Source organism: Artemia sp. Qi Xiang Cuo, chromosome 9 (genome assembly GCF_049724085.1).
Source record: "Artemia sp. Qi Xiang Cuo chromosome 9, ASM4972408v1, whole genome shotgun sequence".
Lineage (NCBI taxonomy): Eukaryota > Metazoa > Arthropoda > Branchiopoda > Anostraca > Artemiidae > Artemia > Artemia sp. Qi Xiang Cuo.
Genome location: NC_142802.1, coordinates 47,680,342 through 47,691,907, shown reverse-complemented (window position 1 = coordinate 47,691,907; position 11,566 = coordinate 47,680,342).

Here is an 11,566-nt window from a genome sequence, read left to right as displayed (position 1 = left end):
ATAATTGATTCTACAATTGGCTTCAATCTCGCTCTGTTTTTCTGCACCCTTTTGCTGCGTTGTTCTTTTGAAAAGCTTAAAATCCTGGTTTCAGGAATATTACATCTTAAAAGGAAGTGTTCGCATGCTTCCAACTGAATTGTGGTGGTACTGATTATTTTCATGACAAACTATGGCATCGACCTTTCTCGTTTGCAGTAGTCACGAGAGACTTCTTTACCAGCTTTTTCAATTTGTTGGAGCCTCCAACGCCTTGGACTTTGAGCAAAACACAATATTTACAGAATAAACCCCTCATCTTATTTGAGAGTACTAGCCAATGAAATTCATCGAAGTGAGTACGATTTAAAACTCTCTGTTTGTCCCTGCCCTGCTTTTCATAAACTGAATAAGGAAAGCTGTATTTAGATGGCAGAATGCAAATGTTCTGAAGCAATTAAAATTACGTACGATCATACAGTTTTTCAATCTTATCGATATATCTTCTGATATCATTTTCGCAAAAAGTGCTAATATTTTTGATGTTTTTGTTAGGTTTGGGGCAACTCACTTCAATTGATGCTAAAGGATCATCCACAATTTTACGATTAGTCACAGCGCTGGAATCACTATCAGAACTAAAATTCTTATTATTTCTATCTTCATTTAGACGTAGATTATCACCTGGCCTAGCTTTTGAATCAAAAAAGTTGTCTATGATTGAGTGCTGTCTTCCCATTACCATCATAAATCGCTAATATTATCCAAAAATCTTATACTTTTCAATCTCATCCAGAATCACGATTACCAAAATGTGTTGGCTATTGCAGTCATTTCAAGAAATTCACTCAGTTAAAATAAGATAAAATTTATTACTGAAAAACAGCTGTCACAAGTCTAAATGGGCCGAATAAGCATTTTAGCGTCAATAAAACGAAAAAAGAACCGAAAACAAGCAAACAAACAACAACAAAACATTTTACAGCGGTCAATGTCAAATACGTGAAAACAAAAACAATTTTAACTTATAATATTAGAAAGTCAATGCCAAATCAGCAAATATTTCAAAAAATAATGAAAAGTCGTAAAATCCAAAACGGGATTAAATAATTTAAACAAAAACATAAGTTAGTTATGTTACTAAAAAATAAAAACCTCAAAATTTGTAAAATGAACATTAAAATTAAAAATTGTGTGGTAAAATGGGCGGGACGGGGGGGAGGTGGGCTGTGGAGATTCACTGATTGAATATGTCAACTATGTAAGGGAGGAAAATTCTTCTATACATTTTAGTGGATACTCTTATTGGGGCAAGGAGGGGATTTTTGCTGAAACAGAACGCAGGAGGTAAGGCCGAAAGGGTGAATATTGACCAGGGAAAAGGGGAGTTGTCCGACGGTTATGAAGGGCATTGTTAGTGAAACGCAGGGAAGCTTTTGCTCTTCTTTCCTTAAGGGTAACTAGATTAGCTCTCTGAAGAAGGGAAATATAAGGTTCTTTACCCTCATTGAAGAGATAATTCTTAGGCATCTTTTTTGGACTGCCTCTATTTTGTTCGATAATTCAATTGAGATGCCAGGATGCCAAACAGGACAGGCGTAATTGAGGGTTGGGCGTACAAATGAAAGGTCCTCAAACAAAGCGATTTAGGGCATTTAAATTTGTTAAAGAGTTTAAGGAGGAAAATATGGCAATTGCTCGTTTTAAGATGTCATTAAGATGGCGATCCCATTTTAAGTCGCTTGATATGGTAACATCCAGTAATTTCATCGTAACAAACAGTGCAAGGGGGATTGGATAGGAGAAAGAAGGGGAAGTTTTAAAGAAATTAATAGTAAAAACAGTTGACTTTAAAAGATTGACTCTCATATTATTAGTAGCAGCCTCGGCTGACATCGATTGCAAGATGTCCAATGGGTTACTTTTTAAATTTTTGAAACATGTCTCTAAGACAGTTATATTATCAACGAATTTCCATCTATCCGGGAAATTGACACCAAGGCTGTTTATCATTGCAAGAAATAAAATTGAAACTAATAGAGTTCCCTGAGGCACACCCTTATAAATTCGGAGGGGACCAAAATATATAATCAGATATTTCACGACTTGCGTTCTATTAGATAGGAAAGAAGGTGTGTTTACCCTTATTTAATTAAATAAGAGTCAACTTGAAAGTCATTGGATAGTTTCTCTACCAATTTATTGTGGTTAATCAAAAGCTTTTTGCAAGTCCACAGCGATAACATTGAGCCAGGTATTGGTTTGGAGTGTGTTACATATTGTGTTCATAAGGTGAACAAGATAGTGGGTGGTAGATGTAGAGCGTAAGTTTCCAAATTGTCGTTGGTCAACACTTGGCATTATGTTTACTTTCAACCCTTCAGCTAAAATGCTTTCATACAACTTGGAAAAACTGGAGAAAGAGTAATGGGACGGACACCATCAGAATCTTTCTTGTTACCTTTCTTTTTACGGGAGTAATAAAACCTTATTTCAGACAATTTGGGAATTTACAAGTAGAGGTAATTTTATTAAAAAGTAAGGACAAAGGCTATAAGAGATTGTCGGCAAAGGCTTTAATTAGTGCAATCGGGATGTCTAGTAGACAAGTACCGCATTTTTTTAATGTTCCTAACTTTTGTCTCCACACCTGAGGGCGAAATAATGGGAAAACTGAGAGAGAACAAATCATAAAGAGTGTCAAAAGAGAGGTGAGGGAGGCTCTGAACTATGGAGGAAAGAACTTTATTCAGACAATTGGCTGTAACTGAGGGGTCTTCTTGGAAATGAAAATATATATTATTATGCGTTTTATCACAATTTTTTTTTTGTTCTATTATATCATTGTTTTGGCTTTGTAGAAAATAAATCCTTGACTTTACATTTGTGATATGAAGAAGCCATATTTCTTTTTTTATATGTTTACGCAGTGAGTTAGCTTCGGATGTTTTACCATTCTTGCGTAGATTCATTTTAATTCTAATTAGCTTTTTTCAATTCTAATTAGCTTTTTTTAGAACATCTTTTCAATTTTTTTTCAGGAAAGAAATCTATGTATTTTGTTTTTATCAGATTTTGGAAGTTAGAGACTTTAAAATTAACGTCATTGTTCCCCTTGAGAGCCTGACAGTTTTCATTGGTAATCCAAGATCCGAATTCGAAAAGGCCATCATTGGAAATTGGGCGTAAGAGAACTCAGTAACAGAAAAAGTATGATTAAAGCTGTTGAGAGGCTTCATTAATAAACAAAAATGGTAACTTCCTCCTAACGGGGGCAAGAGGACAGGAGGGACATAGAAAGCCTGCATATTGGTGCAAATCAAATCAAGGGTAGATTTTCCTTTTGTTGTTGGTATTTTTACCATCTGTTTCAAGTTTAGGGAACTACAAAGGGAATTTAACTTCAGATCATAAGCATCAGCTACTAGAAAAATACTAGCTTTCGGGAATTTGCAGAGCACAAAGTAAGTACTACTATTCAGTTGTTGGTAGAATCGCTGTCTTTATGCAGCGTTTTGATTTGGAGAATATTAAGGAGCATGGTAAAATACTAGGCCTTGCACTTACCCAATTGATTTCATCATAATCTGAAAGGTTGGGAGCATAAATTCATTTAGGAAAGAGATAATTATTTACAAATAATAGTATTCCACCTCCGTTTTTACCTAGGGGGTGATCATGAGGACGAAGTTTTATGAATTGGGAGTGGCTATTAACTTTCAATAAATCAGGCTTCTGTGCTTGGACCTCAGTTACGGCAATTACATCAATTTTGTGTACTTGACAGAGGGCCTCTAGCTCGATCAGTTTGTCGAATTTCAGGCTTTCGGCGTTCGTAACAAGGACCTTTGGGAAAGTAAAATGGTTACTAAAGCGAGCAATTTGGTGTGTGTTAGTGGTGAGAGCCAGAAGAGAGTGAGAGGAACGTGGATCTGAGAGAGGAAAGCCATATTTTTTTAGGTAAAGACTGGTATTAATAAAATTGCACTCAAACATACTACATTTACCTTATGGGTAGAACTTGTATATATGTAACGAATTGCAACGACTAGCTCTACAATTACCACGAATTGTTTACAAATGTTTGAGGAAATATCACCTACGGCCAGGTCAGGGTGTGTACGGTGATTTCGTTTCTCACGATTGCGGGCAGCTGTTATAGCTGTATGATCATGAGAACAATTTTGGCCAACTTTGCAATTTCTATGCGTAAAAAATTTGCAATTTTCTTTAGCACAAATACCACCATTATTTTTGTGTATAACCTTGCTTGAAGCACGATCGTTCGTGCTTCAAGTAAGTTACGGAAAAAGAAGCAGTTACTGCAAAAAGCGTGGCATCCACACTTTTTGAAGCTTCAACAATTTACTAGTGATCAAATTAACAAACTAATTGTAAGCTCAGGCAACACCAAACACTCCTGGCGATTTCCTAAAGACTCAAGGTGGGCAGATTAAGTGTCGTTAAATATTTTTCTAACATGCGTTGGTTCAAGTGTTGGTCTGTTGAACCTAGTAATAGAACTTTTTGCCCACGCCAAGGGGGATCATCCCCCTCCCACTCCCTGGATACACTGCTGCTGTTAGTACCTCTACTAGTGCTGCTACTATACTGGTTTCACATTAGCTAAATATATCTTTAATACGTGTTCACTTAAGGTCCGTAAGCTCCATAACGTAACTTACTTAAGCTCCATAACTTAAGCCAATTACAAAGTTGAAAAAATTTCATACGTAGTGTAAGTAGCTTAGAGCGTTGGCAGCTTAGTTGTAATGTGAAACCGGGATGAGAATAGACGAGCACAAAAATCAAATTGATTGGCACCATAAAAGCATTTCAGTTGGACGTCTATAGATAGATAGATAGATAAGTGTGTCAAAGCCACAAAATATGGTCATGAACACAAAAGAGCACAAATATAATACACTTACATCGGCGATCATCATAAAAAGCACAAATATAATGAACTTGTATCAGACAACATAAAAAAACACTTAAATGAAACATACACTTAATAAGAAATTGCTTTAACAACATTCGCTTAGAAACAAACACTTGATTTGCTTTTTTTAATTTAATTTGAACACGACAACTCAGCAACAAAAGAGAAATGCAATGCAACTCCTCATTCAATACTCTTTGCAAATATATGAATCACTACCGCTTGTCTATCAAAGAACGATAAATAAGAATTATATTTGAAGTGACGTCACATTGGCTCGTAATTCCACCCACTTAAGAATTAATTTGGAATTAGACCCCTTATTTTAGATTTCTTCATTATATTTTCTTAAACCTGATAAAAATTGAAAATCAGTTAAGGTTTACTCGTTTTATTCAACAAAAATTTCAGATACCTTGCTATTCTACAAATAAACTGAGGCGATGTACTATTTAAGACACATTGAAGCATCAACTAATTTTTTCCAAATATCCCTTACCTTATCGTAAATAGCCCTAAAGAGCCCCTTTAACTCTGCAAAGCGGGCAAGAATATCTGACTTCATTAAAACATCTTTCTTTAGCATATCTTTTAAATCTTGCGTTAATTGGGAGGAACTTAGTCCTGAGTTGCATCCACAATGTCAAGTATCTAGCTGGTAAATTCACCTTAAGGTAGAACTCCTCCCCATAAATGACCTTAAAATCCATATAAAACTTTAACGTTTCTGATTTCGCTTATGGTCCTCTACCTTCATTCCAAACAAAAGAAAATCCTGTTTTGACTAAAATGTTTTTTATTTTTAGTGGCCATGACTTTTTTCTCTGCGAGAGTAAATATTCATAAGCCGCCTTAAGTGACCTGTGACTCGGTAACTGGACGACTCTCAACCAAAATTTAATAATTGAGACTAGTGTGTAATTTTTTAGTGGCCATATACCTAAATCTCCATTTAAAAACTGGGAATAAATCGTTCTATGCAGCCCAAACAATCTCTTAAAGTACCATAATTTAATACTCTCTAGCTGAGCCGCTTTCTCATCTCCTCAGATCTCTGCTCTGTATTGTAGAATGGGCATTATTCTCGATAAAAAGACCCTTTTATGGAACGACAAGTTTTTTTTTATCCCATAACATTATTTCGGAAAATTGTAAACATTGCTGCTGTTCCCCGGTTTAACCTTTCCTTTATATGTAAATTCCATCTCCCTTTAGTTTGAAAAATATATCCAAGATGCTTAATTTTATCCGCAACATTTTATCCGCAACTTCTATCTCCTCCCCCTCAAACCAAAATCTACTTTCATATTTATCCTTCCTCTTGTTAAATATAACCACTTTTGATTTCTGAACATTCACCTGAAGGCACTTCATCTTTAGATAATCATCTGTTAAATCCAGAAGCTTCTGTTAATCGTGTGCCGAATTTGCCACTAGAGCAGTGTCATCCACAAACAACAACACTGAGAAGTTTTTATTACCTAATATCACTGTTGGAACCCATTTTTTTGCTAAAAATTCAACAATGTCATTAATAAAAAGACCAAAACCTCGAGCTGACAAGGCGCTTACCTGCTTTACTCCTTTCTTAACTTTAGAAGGGCCTGAAAGACCCGACTCACGTAATCTTACTATTGCAGTAGTTTCAAAATACATATTTACAACGAAACGAATGAAACAGCAAGATAGCCCCCCCCCCCCATCCTCTAGGCTTTTTTAAGCAGAACTCTAATAACATTATCAAAGGTTTTTTAGATCCTAAAATACAACATATAACTTATTTTTTCCTTATCCATACTTTTCAGTTAATCCACTTAAGTAAACACTCTATCTGTAGTACTACAGCCTTTTCTAAGACATCCCTGTTCTTCGTTCATAGCTCCAAAACCCTCTAGCAAATCATTTAACCGGCTAATTTAAAAATTTTTCTAAAATTTTGCTAAATATAGGAGCTAAAGCTATCAGCTTACAACTCTCATAATCCCTAGGACTACTCCCTTTAAATATAGGTACCATTATCGATGTCCTCCATATAGAATACCAGAGAATACGCCATCTATAGTATATTCAAGGCTGTTGTGTCTGAGTTTGCATCTTGGCTGGTAACTTGGAAAAAGTTTCTGAATTATTTTGAGGTCTTTTCTTGTTGTTGTTTACACTCTAAAATTAGTTTTTTTTGTCAATTAGTATTTGCATGACCTTCTCCAATTGTTAGAATAAGCCCTCTTCACTGGGTATTCTCACCAGCGCCATCTTTTTTCTCGGGTAGATTGGCACGCCATCTACAGTTTTCAATTTTATATTGTGCCATTTTTGATTCTTTATCGTTAAGAAGTGTACTGGGAACTAGCAGAAGAGGGGAAGGAACCTCCCGCAAGCGACGTATTGTACCCGCCGGTATTAAGTTACCCGTAAATTGCGGGGGACAGTTGAGGGGTCCTTACACTTCCCTTGTTCCTAGGTTCCTTCGTTGCCGAGCTGTATTTCATTTCGTACGAAGATGCCGCCCGATCGACTAGTCCTGAATGCGGTTTTAAATTTTGCTATACGGGCAAGGAGTACAGGAAATACGTCTGCTGACATTATCCAAACTGGTTGCGGATTTTTTCCTGAAGAGAAAATTAATGAAGCAAAGAAGTTTATTTGGTCCGAGGGACAGATGTCTACCCGCCAAACGGATAGGCAGAAGAAAGCGGATACGTTTGCGGACATTCTGAAAGTGTTGGATTACTGTGATAAGAATAATGTCCAGCTACCGAAGTTCGTCATATATGAGCCGGATGAAGTACCCTCTATTCCTGGTGAAGTTACAGCGACTCTTTCGCGCAAAGTAAATGACTTGTGCCTAGAGTTCCGGAACTTCGTCTCAGCCCAAAGCTACGCTGTTCCGAGTATGTCTGCAACTACTGAAGTTTCTATCAACAGTGTCTCTATCAATAGTGGTCATGCTCATGTCAGTACTAAGCCATCCTATGCCGTTGTACTGAAAGACCTACCAGAGACTCTAGACAACCCAATTGCTCGTAAGGGTTTCGTGGATAGTTTATGTCCAAATTCTGACGACATTAGCGAACTTCGCAAGACTAAACAGGACTGGAAGCTCTACGTCAAGTCGAAGGCGACTGCAGAGAAGATTATGGAAAATATGAGGTCTAGGACACCCACGGTTACAGCGTCACTGAAGGAGCGCTTGTTCATCGGAGTTCTAAAACGAGTCCCAAATAGTATGTCCCACACGGATGTTGAAACTATTGTCCCAAATGCCGTAAAAGCAGTGGAAATAGGAAAATACGAACATTCGAAAGTATTCAAGGTGTACTTTGAATCCAGAAAGAATCTAGACCGTTTTCTCGCGGACTCCGTCCGCGTTGGCTACGAGAAGCTGCCTGCCGAGGAATTTAATTTCCTACCGAAACGTTGCTACTCCTGTCATGGACTCGGTCATGTGGCGGCAGATTGCGCCGCATCTCCCATCTGTGGCCGCTGTGGTGGCACTGACCACGTATCTAGTAAGGACAATAAGTGCAACAACGATATGTTCTGTATCACATGCAAAAAAAGAGGTCATACATGTTACAGTGTTCGGTGCCCTTCAAATAGACCTACCCCAGCGAAGAAATGAATCGAGGACCCTTAGCCTCTTATGCGATTGCCTCGTGGAATATAAATGGAAATCTGTTAAGTCGGTCTGTGTTTTTGAAGGACTTTTTATCGAAGTGTGACATAGTGTGTATTCAAGAACATTTTGCAAACACTTTGAGCCTGAGCCTTTTGGAACTATCAACTAATCACAAAGTGTTCTCGGTTGCTGCGCGCCGCTCTCAGTCTCATGGCCGGCCTTGTGGTGGACTAGCGACTTACGTGAAGTCATGTTTTACTTCTTCTGTCTTTGATTCAGCAAGTGACTTTTTAGCGGTTAGAATCCAGAATGTGGTTGTGCTGAATGTATACTTACCCATGAACTATCGCGATGACCGTTCTGAGAGACTTTTTGCCATTAGTGTCGCTCGTTTATCTAAGTGCTTGGGAAAAATAAAAGAGCAGGGCTTATGCTGCATCGTGACTGGTGACTTCAATTGTGACCTAACTGACTCACTTAATTCTTCTGGTGATTCTGTTCGTCCAAGTATTATCTTCGGTCTGTTTGATGATGATTACTTGGTTGCGCCGAAGAATAAGAGTTTTACTTACGTCCATAATTCGGGTAGCACATCTAATTTAGACCATGTTTGTCACACGCGATCTGTAACTATTGTGGAAGTTGGTGTTAGTGATTCTAGTTTTACGTCAGATCATTTTCCTCTGTTTTTTAGTGCTCGGTTTGATGATGTCGGTCCTTCTTTTATCCCGTTTGCTAAAAAGCGATCTGTGTTTTATATTAGTGATTGGGATAGGGCGTCATCTGATCTCTTCCAGAATGCGTGTAATGATATTCTGGCGAAAATTCGCGTACCGTTTGATTTATTAATGCGGAGTTCAAAACAGAATATGCGGGATTCTCGAATTCGGCTGAATCTATATTGTAGTGAACTTACTCATGCCCTATCCCTTGCAGAAAAATCGGCGGTACCCATTAGGCGAGTAAAATCTGGAACCGAAGAGCCCGGTTGGTCAACTAATAGTCACTTGCGCACTGCTTGCTTTTCTGCTAAATTTTGGCTCTCGGTCTGGATTGAAGCAGATAAGCCGCGGGATGGGTGGCTGAGAAAACTGTACATCTATACGAAACGTCAGTTTGCAAAGCAGCTCTCTTTGCATCGGAATTCGATTATTTCGTCTTGTTCGGAAGAAGTTCGGTCGCGGCCTAATAAGCTGTGGTCTAGTCTTGTGAAAGAAGCGCCAAGTCAAACCCCGTCTCTTATACCACTTTCTTCATGGATTGAGCATTATAAAAAAGAATTTTCTGCTCCGGATCCCCATCTTCAAAATAGTTATAAAGCGAGACTCCAAGATTTCTTTGAGCATGCATCTAGTCCGGGACCGATTATTACAAAGAGTCTGATTATTTCTGCAATTGGGAAACTGAAGAAAAAAAGTCTAGAGGATATGACGGGATTTCTGCACAACATTTGTCGTTGTGTGGGGGTATGTTTATTGAGCATTTGGTCCTCCTTTACCAAATGATATTTAATTTGGGAATTGTGCCCGATTCTTTTTCAATTGGATGTCTGACTCCTATCCCAAAGAAAAATAAACCTCCTTCCGATTGTTCGTCTTTTCGCCCAATAACGGTTTCAACTGTTTTTTGTAAAATATTTGAAAATCTGATTATTGAGGAGCTTCGTACTAAATGTACAGTTCAGGCCCATCAGTTCGGTTTTCAGTCTCGCCTCGGATGCGGCCATGCTCTTTCTGCTTTAGTATCCGCTTTAGTTGACGCAGAAGACCGCGGTGAAAGCATCGCTTTAGCCACTCATGATGTAAGGCGCGCGTTTGATTCGCTTCTCCACGAGGAGATTATACTGGATATGGGTTTGGCCGGTGTTGATCCCTGCTCTCTAGCCCCACTGGCTGACATGTATGAAAATCTAAAAGCGGAACTTAAACTTCCTTTACCAGCGAGTGAGTGCACTAGCCTGATGAATGATGTTGCTGTTTCTCCGCGTGGTAATCCCCTTCTCCCGGTAAAGAAGGGGGTAAGACAAGGTGCCATTTCGTCACCGACAGCATTTAATAACAGTATCGTAAAGCCGCAATCGAAGTCACTTATGACTTACATTCTGCGCGGTGTTGATTTATCTTTGATTGGTTATGCGGACGATGTACTGAACCTGAGCCGCTTTCTGCAAGGACTAGAAGATAATTTTACTCGACTACAACAAGAGTATGCTCAGATTGGACTTCAGTTTAATGCCGACAAGTCTGAAGTACTGCTGTTTAATTCGAAATCTGATGCTGGTCGAAGCATCACAATTGGTGTTTCTACTGTTGGGCCTCGCCGGTGGCATTGTATATCTGGGCCTTCCTATTGGACGGTCAATACTAGAGACGCGGCGGTTACTGCTTTCTCATTTTCAGAAGCGGGTTTCATTTACGTAGAGCCGTATTGTGGCAAATAAGCGGAAGTTTGACCGTCGTCTGCTGGCCCGGGTGTACAATGCTATGGTTTTGCCCCATTATTTGTACCTCAGCCCATTCTGGCGTATATTTACGGCTACAGATAGACTGAAATTGCGTTCAGTGTACTACAAGTATGCAAAGTTTTTGTTGCGTTTACCACCATGGACAAGCAATCGATATGTTTGGCATCGGTACGGCATCATGAATCCTGAAGAAGCTATCCTAGCGCAGATTACTCGATATAATTTGACACTTAAGTCCCATCCCTGGGCTATGATTCTCCAGCAGTAGTTGGCATAAGCTGTTGGTTGTTGTGTTTGGTTTTTTTTTTGTTTGTTTCAGAGGAATTAGTGTTTTTGCGTTTTTTCTTGTCTTTTGTTGTGCTACATCTGTTTTTATTTGATGGGTAATAAATTCATTCATTCATTCATAGAAGGCCATGCTCCATTACTAATAATTTTATTAATTATGTAAACCAACACAGGAAATATCAGACTAAGTGACCTCTTTATCAAAATTGCTGGTATTCCATCTGTTACTGGTCCAGACTTTCCTTTCATATTCTTGATAACTTGCCTAATTTCT